Source organism: Pongo pygmaeus, chromosome 5 (genome assembly GCF_028885625.2).
Source record: "Pongo pygmaeus isolate AG05252 chromosome 5, NHGRI_mPonPyg2-v2.0_pri, whole genome shotgun sequence".
NCBI lineage: Eukaryota > Metazoa > Chordata > Mammalia > Primates > Hominidae > Pongo > Pongo pygmaeus.
Window position 1 is genome coordinate 27,462,372 of NC_072378.2, and position 9,891 is coordinate 27,472,262.

The window sequence follows — 9,891 nt, forward strand, 5'->3', positions numbered from 1 at the left end:
TTTGTGCCACAATGTCATCGTTTGCTCTGTGAGCTTGTTGACAAAACGCACGAAACTTGTTCTTAAACACAAACAAAAACCACAGATATGAAAAAGAACGAACAAGAAGGGCCTATCTTTCGAGAGAAAACGCTGGACTGGAGCTAGAGGAAAGGGACTTACGGGGCTCGGCTATGTATTAAAAATACCATCCAATGTCAAATGTTGGAAGTTCCTCAAATTCCATTCTGTGAAATCAACTGTCCCAAGCATGGAGTTGGAGAGGCCAGATTAAATGAGATATGGATTTTGATCCTTGGTCAAACTATTCTTTTTTTCCCCCACATGTATACATTTAATAACATGAAAGCTATGAAAGATGCAAAAACACAAAATGAACTTAGTATCCCTTTTACACCCTAATATCAGTGGGGGCAAGGAACACACAACTAAAGCAATAAAATGTCTTTGGAAAACAGGAAGGGAAGGGCCCAAGCTTGATCAGAGAAACCCAACAATTGCTAAAATAGCAGTGCAGCATTTAGTGAAGTCCCTTCTGCCAGTGGCTCCCATATGTCCATATCTTGGAATGCTTTTGGCTGGTGCTTCAAGAACAGACCATGGACCTGGCCTCCTAGCTTCCCCAAAGGAATTCCTGCAGAAGACTATGGGAAAAGCTTCTTTGTGATCTTTGTTTGGAATGATGGAAAACATGAGAAGTGAAAGGTATCCTCCCATGCCCAGAACACCACCATAATAGCGAGGATAATGACTCAATGGAGTTTCTTTTTTTAATTGTATTTTTATGTTTTTCTAATAATCTTAACATGTACATTTTTTTTTAATAATCTTAAGATGGAAGTTTCAAATTTGCATAATGCTTTATACCTTTTCAAAGCATTTTCACATTATTTTATTTTATTTATTTGTTTGAGATGGAGTCTGGCTCTGTCACCCAAGATGGAGTGCAGTGGCGCCATCTCTGCTCACTGCAACCTCCGCCTCCCAGGTTCAAGCGATTCTCCTGCCTCAGCCTCCCAAGTAGCTGGAACTATAGGCATGCGCCACCATGCCCGGCTTATTTTTGTATTTTTAAGTAGAGATTGGGTTTCACCATGTTGGCCAGGCTGGTCTCGAACTCCTGACCTCAGGTGATCCTCTCGCCTCAGCCTCCCAAAGTGCTGGGATTACAAGCATGAGCCACAGCGCCTGGCCTCATGTATGGTATTTTAATCAGCCCATGCAATAGCCTTTTGACTTACAACAAAGAAAGCAGAAACCATAAGGAACTTGCCTTAGATCATACAGCCAGTTAGTGGGACAATGGGGCGAGCATCCACAGTGCATGGTTGGCCCAGCATTTCCAGCCCATCATTAAATACCTCTCTATCCTGTTGTCACCTTCTCGGACTTCTCACTCTCCATATCCAGGCTGCTTGTCAGTTCACAATGCAATCTAACTATATAGTTTTCAAAAGGAGAAAAATACAAATCCTTCTTTGACAAGTACATAAAGATGCAAAAATAATTGTGGCACTCTTCTTTATTGCTTGTTTATAGATGTCTTTCCCAGATGAAACACCCTGCTGGGGAATAATCCTGCTGGAATAATTACCCAGTCCTGCTGGGGAATAATCCATTGAACTGTTATTTCTTTGTACACAGAATATTCCTTAGTAATAGCAAGACCCTCACGCCAGGAAATTATTTGCTAAATATTTCCCACTGTCTCACAGCTTGATCTTCCAATTTCTCCCAGACATAAAGCATCTGGGCTGGTATGATAAAACACAGTACATTAAAAAAGATGTTCCCCAGATGTAGAAGAGGACAGCTGTCCTCAGGATCTGTCACGGGGCCAGCTGGGGGCATTCGTCTTTCCCCAAGACCCTTTTCCAGCTGCATCTCAGCATAGCTTTTATATGACCGGATAGCTGCATAAATCGCTAAAAAGATAGCCTTGGAGAAATAGTGGTGACTCCATGCTATGTGGTCATGTGATGACTTTCAAGGCCTGCTCATAGAAAAATGGGGTGGGATGAACCACTTTCCAGTGTTTTCACTCAGATGAAGGACTTTACAGGACTCACACTTCTTCAGTGTAGGACTCATTCTCTTCTCCAGTGTGACAGACACACCGAGTCCTCAGCTTTAGGAAAAAAAATCTGTAGAAATCCTACTTATACCAGTTCTGTCTTGCAAGGAGTTACTGGCCCGAAATGTTGATTTGGGGAGGTAACTGGGAGAAAAGCTCATTCCATGCCGGGTTTAGAAAAATCTGGGTAAATACTCTGTAGTCATGCAAACTTACAAGTGAAAATGATGAGTGTTAAGTAGAAAACGACCAGAGACAACAACAGCAAAATCCCAACTCTGCGTTTCTTTTTCTTTTTTCTTTCTTTCTTTTCTTTTTTTCTTTTTCTTTTCTTTTTTTTTTTTTTTTTTTGAGACAGAGTCTCGCTCTGTCACCCAGGCTGGGGGTGCAGTGGTGCAGTCTCGGCTCACTGCAACCTCTGCCTCCCTGGTTCAAGCGAATCTCCTGCCTCAGCTTCCTGAGTAGCTGGATCTACAGGCGCGCACCACCATGCCCGGCTAATTTTTGTATTTTCAGTAGAGATGGAGTTTCACCATGTTGGACAGGCTGGTCTCAAACTCCTGACTTCGTGATCCGCCCACCTCGGCCTCCCAAAGTGCTGGGATTACAGGTGTGAGCCACCGTGCCAGGCTCCAGCTTTGTGTTTCTTAAAATTCTCTACGGTGTTTAGGGCATCCTGTCACTCTCAGGATCACCTTGCCACTTAGGTTTCTCTGCCCTTCCGGTGCCTGCAGAGTGCACTTGTATGTCCACGGGTTGCAGCTGGTAGTGTTTCGGATCTTCAAGGAATAGGGTCTTTCACTGGGACCCCAGAAGAGCCGTTTTGGCCCTTCTGAAGATAGCGCTGTCCTCTGAGGCGCAGATCTTCCTGGGGTGCCTCCACCCTCTCTTCACCGCCCTCCAATAGCTTGACCCAGGAGACCATGTAGGGTACCTGCGGTTCCCAGGGGACGGTGCAGGGCAAGTCCACATACTCAGAGCAAGCCATCTGCACCTCCCATGTTGCGGGCGCCAGGCTATAGGGTTTACTGGTTTATTATAAAGGATATCGCAAAGGATACAAATGAAGAGACACGCAAGGCAAGGTATGGGAGAAGGGGCGCCGAGCTTCCAAGCACTCTCTGGGTCTGCCACCCTCCAGAAACCTCCACGTGTTCAGCTGTCCGGAAGCTCTCCAATTGTTCTGGAGACGGAGTCTCGTTTTTTTTTTTTTTCCTGAGACGGAATCTCGCTAAATTATTCTTTATCTCTTGGCACAAGTGAAAATAGTTATTGAAAGGCTCAGTAACTCCTCCGTGTCAGGGATTGCGTATCCCTTGTGTTCTCATTTTTGTGTTTATTGAACTTTCACGGTGACTGGAGCAGAATGTTTTCAGGAAACTTATTACATGAATAGTCAAATTAATTAGCAACCTCAGGACGAAAGGTGGAGCACAAGCAGGCTCTGTGGCGCAATGGATAGCGCATTGGACTTCTAGCCTAAATCAAGATATTCAAAGGTTGCGGGTTCGAGTCCCGCCAGAGTCGTATGTTTATTTTGTGATCTGAGTGGATACCTGCGCCAGTAATTTCTCCTTATATTAATTAATTGGACGTTTTACCCAGTCAGCGAATCCCATTTTCCTGTAATTTATTTTCTGCTTGTAGTGTTAACATCTGAGGAGCTTCTTCAGAAACGTTGCCACGTATAGACGTCTGCAGTCACTACTAGATGACCAAATCAAAGGTAAAATAATAAAAGTTGGATATTAAAATGAATACCAGTAACTGTTCCTTCCTTATGAAAAACAACTTTCTGGGGCAAATAAACTTATTTTTATCCCAGCCTCTGCTTGAGAATTGCTGACAGATGTTCTAAACTGTGCCTGTAAGAATTCTGCAGCTTCCATTTGGAACCACGCCACTTTTCTAGCTGGTGAAAACGCAAGACTCAAGTCTGCTCTTCATCTCATCCTGAACCTCAATAAGTGATCGTTGGTAGTGCAAATATTTCAGCTCTAAGAAATTAATTAAAATTAAATTCACTTTTAAATGAAATATTATGGATGAGGATGTCTAGCACCGATTTTGATCCAAAACAAAGATCAGTAAAAGTCCTCCCCCAACCCAATTGTACCAATAGAACTGGAAAATATCTCCTTTTCATCCTAGAACACTACTTCCTTAATTCCCTCCGCTGGTGCCTAGTTTCAAGTATCCTGTGGTCTTCCCAGAAATTTTATATGTATGTTAACATTAATAATATGTAATATATTTCTGGGAAGATGCCTATATATGCATATATGTATACACACATTATATATACACATATAGATGTATATCTCCACTCATCTTTGACTGTAGTGATATCATTTAACATATGTAGTGTTATTTCATTCTTTATATGAATTGCATAATATTCCATAACATGGATTGTATCATTATATTACAAACACGTCGCACCTTAAATCCAGATTGCCTGCCATCAGGTGGTCTGGCCCACTGTCACTGAAAAGTCTTGAAAAAGGCTCTTCTCTTTGTGGAGGGTGAGAAATAGAGGAAAGATACCTTCTTGTCGACCACAGACCTGCTGTATTTCCAGCAATGCCTGTGCCTGGCATGCTTCCATGTGGAATAAAGAGAGAATTGATCAACCTGTGCCTTTGCTTGCTTAACAAAATAAATCCCCCAATAAAGCCCTTTTTAAAAATCATGCCAAGCCGGGCGCGGTGGCTCACGCCTGTAATCCCAGCACTTTGCGAGGCCAAGGTGGGTGGATGACGAGGTCAGGAGATCGAGGCCATCCTGGCTAACACGGTGAAACCCCGTCTTTACTAAAAATACATTTTAAAAAAATTAGCCGGGCCTGATAGCAGGCGCCTGTAGTCCCAGCTACTCGGGAGGCTGAGGCAGGACAATGGCGTGAACCCGGGAGGCGGAGCTTGAAGTGAGCCGAGTTCGCGCCACTACACTGCAGCCTGGGCGACAGAGCGAGACTCCGTCTCAAAAACAAACAAACAAACCAAACAAACAAAAAACCATGCCGTTTGACATGGTGGATTTTCCCCTCACCTTGCACAACAATTTGGAAATGATGTACCCTTTCACTAAGATCAGCTAATGTCATGACTCACCATATATAGAATATTTATTATCCACTACATACTCCTCTTCTTATGGTATAAATTACATCTGGTCAGGTCAGGCAATGAAAGGGGGTGTGATAGATTCACAGCTTCTTACCCCTATTTATTCCTGTATAGATTTCTTAGTAAATTATACTCTCTTACTCCAGCTGCAATGCCACCTTTATCATGTATTAAATTTACCCATATGTGCAGGTGATTTCTGAGCTGTCTGTTCTATGACATTTTGTTTATCTTTGCACCAACAATGCATGCTCTGAATGTCTTGAGACTTCTAGTAAGTCATGATACTTAGTGTGGTAAATGCCACTACCTTTTCCTTCTTCAAAATTCTCTTGACTGATGTAGTCACCAGGCTCACATTTTCTGTTTCTCTTCTCTCAAGTATTACAAGCTGGCATTGTCTGTTTCCAAAACACTGGTATCTAAGAGCTATATTATATATTTTTTCTGTTTTTCTAATTTTTTTATAGCCAGAGGACAATTCTCCTAGCAATTCATTTTTCACAAGCGGAAGCAGAATTTTCATTTTCAAAAAATGCACCACGGGCCAGGCAAGGTGGCTCATGCTTGTAATCCCAGCACTTTGGGAGGCTGAGGCTATTGGATCACTTGAGCTCAGGAGACCAGCCTGGGCAACATGGTGAAACCACGTCTACACTAAAAATACAAACATTAGTTGGGCATGATGGCACATGCCTATAATTCCAGGTACTTGGGAGGCTGAGGCATGAGAATTGCTTGAACCTGGGAAGCAGAGGTTTCAGTGAGCTGAGATTGTGCCACTGCACCACTCCAGCCTAGGCAACAAAGCAAGACTCTCTCAAAAAAAAAATAAATAAATAAATAAAGCACCACAGAGATCATCAATTATTTTGAATATCTCATAGTATTTTGTTAAATTTTTTGATTACTTAATCTAAGACTATCTTAATCAACTGATTAATTTGTTTTTATCTATATAGCCTATTCCCTATATCATTCTTTTTCATAAGAAACCATTCTAATGAATTAAATGTTTACATTTTATGATAATGTTTTCTAGAAGAATATGTAGTGATATTTTGTGCATGTCTTTTTATATTCTATAAATTATATTTTATGTACATATCATTCAATTTCTGACTTTTTCCACAATCATCATTTTATTTATATAACATTTAAATGCCAAAATCAATACCTCATAGTATATATCTGTGATGGTTAATTTTATGTGACACCTTGCATGGACCACAGGATACCCAGATTAAGCATTATTTCTGGGTATGTCTGTGAGGACATTTCTGGATGAGATTAGCACTTTTCCCTCACCCTCTCTCAGATCTCTGCCAGTTACGCCTAAATTGTCTAAATTAATTAATTGTCTAAATCAATTAATCAATAATATCAGTTATGGGTATTATTTAGGAAATTACAAGTCTGTAAATCCAAGAAGAAAAACAAATGTTAATTTCATTGGCATCTAGGGTGACGTAAGAAATCAGGGGACAGTGAGGCTTATGTATTTCACAGCAAACCTTCTAGTAATACTGTACATTTTAAACTACTACAGGTATACTAAAGGAACTTCTAGTGAGACATACAGAATGCATTAGTTTTTATTTTTAATGTTGGGAATACTTACAAAGATGTTACAAGGTAGGAAAAAACCCTCAGGGATAGTTCTCCAGGACAAGTAACAGTAGGGGTATCGCCCCTGTATAAGAAAAGGCATGGGGATAGTTTAATTACTTGAACCCAGGAGGATAGAGTCTTGAGGGCTACCTTAAAAGGAGGTGTGACCTCCAGTGAAGGAGTGTGCCCATCTGTTACCAATAAATACCAGTTTACAGTGACTCTCGGAAAGATTGTTAGTGTGCTTTGTTAATGACCACTAAGGCAAGTCTTACCCAGAATATGCAGGATAATATGAACAATAATTCGTTTTTCTGGTCGAGTTACATTTATCTCTTGTCAGAATTTTAATGCGAAAACGAAGAACAAAGTTTTACATTCTTAAAATGTGATTTCTTTCCGTTGTTGATTGCATTACACGCTGCATTCCATACATGGCCACTAGAAGGCAAAGGTCTTGAAGGTGGAGTTAGAAGAGCGGTCCTGTTCATGCAAGGAATGTCTGCCCTTGTCTAGAATGATGTCATCACATTGATTGGAGTCAAGAGGGGACATCAGTCATATGGGCCTGTTGGCGCTGTGAGGCAACGGTCTCAAGAGTCCTCGAGAGAAAGAGAGGTGTTGTCCCTCCCTGGGGACAACCTGACACTAGGTGTGGAGCCAGCCGCGGGGATGGGCGACCGCTGTGGGGCCAGCGGCGGAAGTGGGGATAGAGCACAGGGTAAAAAACTCCTGCTACCGCTCCCCCTCTGCTGTCGGGTGCAGACCCGAGGTAGCCTCCAGGTGACAACACGGGTGGTGAGAGCCGCGGCATGAATCCACACTGTGGCTGAAGGTCAAGAATTGGCGGTGGCCCATCGGTAGCCCAGAGACCCAAATTGTGTCCGATGTGAGTGAAGGTCACCCCAGATCAGTGCGTCAGTTCCGTTTTGGCGGCCAAATTTCTGACGATCCCATGTAAGAAATGCCACACCCGTCAATAGGAGCGACACACGCGCTGGGTCTGTTTCTCGGATCGGGTCGCCACCCCAGTGCTGGGACTGTGCTGAAGACTAGAGTCTCAGACTTGGAATTTCGAGGAAGGTGTTCCAAAACGCTGCGCTCCCTGCGGCGAGGGACAAGAGCAGGAGCCCGACTTGCCTGGGTCCAAGGACAGTAGCTGGGAGGGGTGTGGCAGCCGCTTAGTTTGAAATCTTTCAGATACCCCACCAGAATATCATAAAGAGCACAAAGAACTTTTACATAGGAACAAAATAGTGAATCTACAACACCTTAAACGCCTGATAACTTCACAATGCATGCCTAGGAAACCAAATAGCAGTCAAATGGAGTTAGTCCCCAGAGAAGAGGAAACGCAGAGGAATCTGATAGGGAGCAGGCTTCAAAAATATTGAGCTGTCTCTCTCTTCTAGGAGAGAACTAACCCTGAACTGAAATTTCTGCAAATAGAACTGAGATTATACCAGACAATGTCATGGCTGAAGGATGGTAGGAAAGTTTAGAAAGTGCTTGTGTTGCTGGGCACAGTGGCTCACATCTGTAACCCCAGCACTTTGCGAGGCTAAGGCGGATGCATCACCTGAGGTCAGGAGTTCGAGACCACCATAGCTAACATGGTGAAACCCTGTTTCTACTAAAAACACAAAAATTAGCCGGCCGTGGTGGTACACGCCTGTAGTCCCAGCTATTTGGGAGCCCGAGGCAGGAGGATTGCTTGAACCAAGGAGGTGGAGGTTGCAGTAAGCTGAGATCATGCCACTGCACTCCAGCCTGGGCAACAGAGCGAGACTCCACTCCGTCTCAAAAAAAAAAAAAAAAAAAAAATGCTTGTGTTTGAATTGGTACTTTGTCTTGAAACATCAAGGCAATACCATTCATTACTTTTGTCCGTAAAAAGAAGTCTAAGTATTTCAGAGCTGTGGGCAAAAACCCTCCAGACCTGTGCTAAGTTTTGAAAGCCAAGAGAAGCATGATTGCAGAGGTGCCAACCTCAGGCTTTTATTGAAACAACACAATAGAGAATCTTTGACATCTGATGTCTACAAAGTTACCCTGCCTTCTCTGCTCTCACAGGAGCCTATGCTACCAGTTCAGGAAAATCTGTCTCACTTACATCTGAACAGAAAATGAAGTATGCTGGGCCAGGCGCAGTGGCTCACTCCTGTAATCTCGGCACTTTGGGAAGTTGAGGCAAGCAGATCACCTGAGGTCAGGAGTTCAAGACCAGCCTGGCCAACATGGTGAAACCTGATTTCTACTAAAAATACAAAAGTTAGCCAGGTGTGGTGACGCACACATGTAACCCCAGCTACTCAGAGGCTGAGGCAAGAGAATCACTTGAACCCAGGAGGTGGGGGTGGCTGTGAGCCAAGATGGTGCCATTGCACTCCAGCCTGGGTGACAAAGTGAGACTCCATCCCACACACACACAAAAGAAGTATGCTGGTATCCACAGATAGCTGCAATAAAAATAAATACAAAAATTGCAATCTGATCTTTCTATACAAGTTTGCCCAAAAATATGGCTACAAAGAAGAATATAAAATAACATAATTCATGATTAATTCATAAAAAATTATAAGGAGGTATGAAAGGAAAATAAATATCAGGACCCCAAAAATCACTAAACCAAGGGAAAAGTCAAGCTGGGAACTATGTCAGGGAAACCTACCTCCCATTTTATTCCTGAATAAGATAGGTACAAAGATAAGAAGCTACATATCTCCCTCACAATTTGCCCACAAGGAAATTCCTTGTGGACAAAGAACAGAGAGAACTCAAAGTCTCCCTCTGAGGCTCACCTGAGACACATGTGTATCTGATTGCTTCATCTGCCCTATTGTTTATGTAAAAATGCAGTGCCTAAAATGCACTGAGCCAGACTAAATTGTGTTTTCAGCGGAAGGCTTATCAAGGACTCAAAATAATGCAACCTTTTGTGTCTTATCGACTTTTAACCCCCTACTTTCAATTGTCCTGTCTTATCAGACCGAACCAATGTACATCTTACACATACTGATTGATGGCTCATTGTCAGAGGCATTGGAACCAGAGCGACTCCCTCTTGAATAGGGGCTG

The 9,891-nt window shown here is 42.8% G+C and overlaps 1 non-coding gene and 1 pseudogene across 1 annotated transcript; one reads left to right on the forward strand and one right to left on the reverse strand.

The window, feature by feature from the left end:
• Positions 1–2,159: 2,159 nt before the first annotated feature.
• Positions 2,160–4,674, reverse strand: LOC129038997 (CD83 antigen-like; annotated as a pseudogene).
• TRNAR-UCU (transfer RNA arginine (anticodon UCU)) lies at positions 3,515–3,601 on the forward strand. Its single transcript is given in 2 exon segments — positions 3,515–3,551; positions 3,566–3,601. It is a non-coding gene; the product is annotated as a tRNA-Arg (tRNA).
• Positions 4,675–9,891: the final 5,217 nt, after the last annotated feature.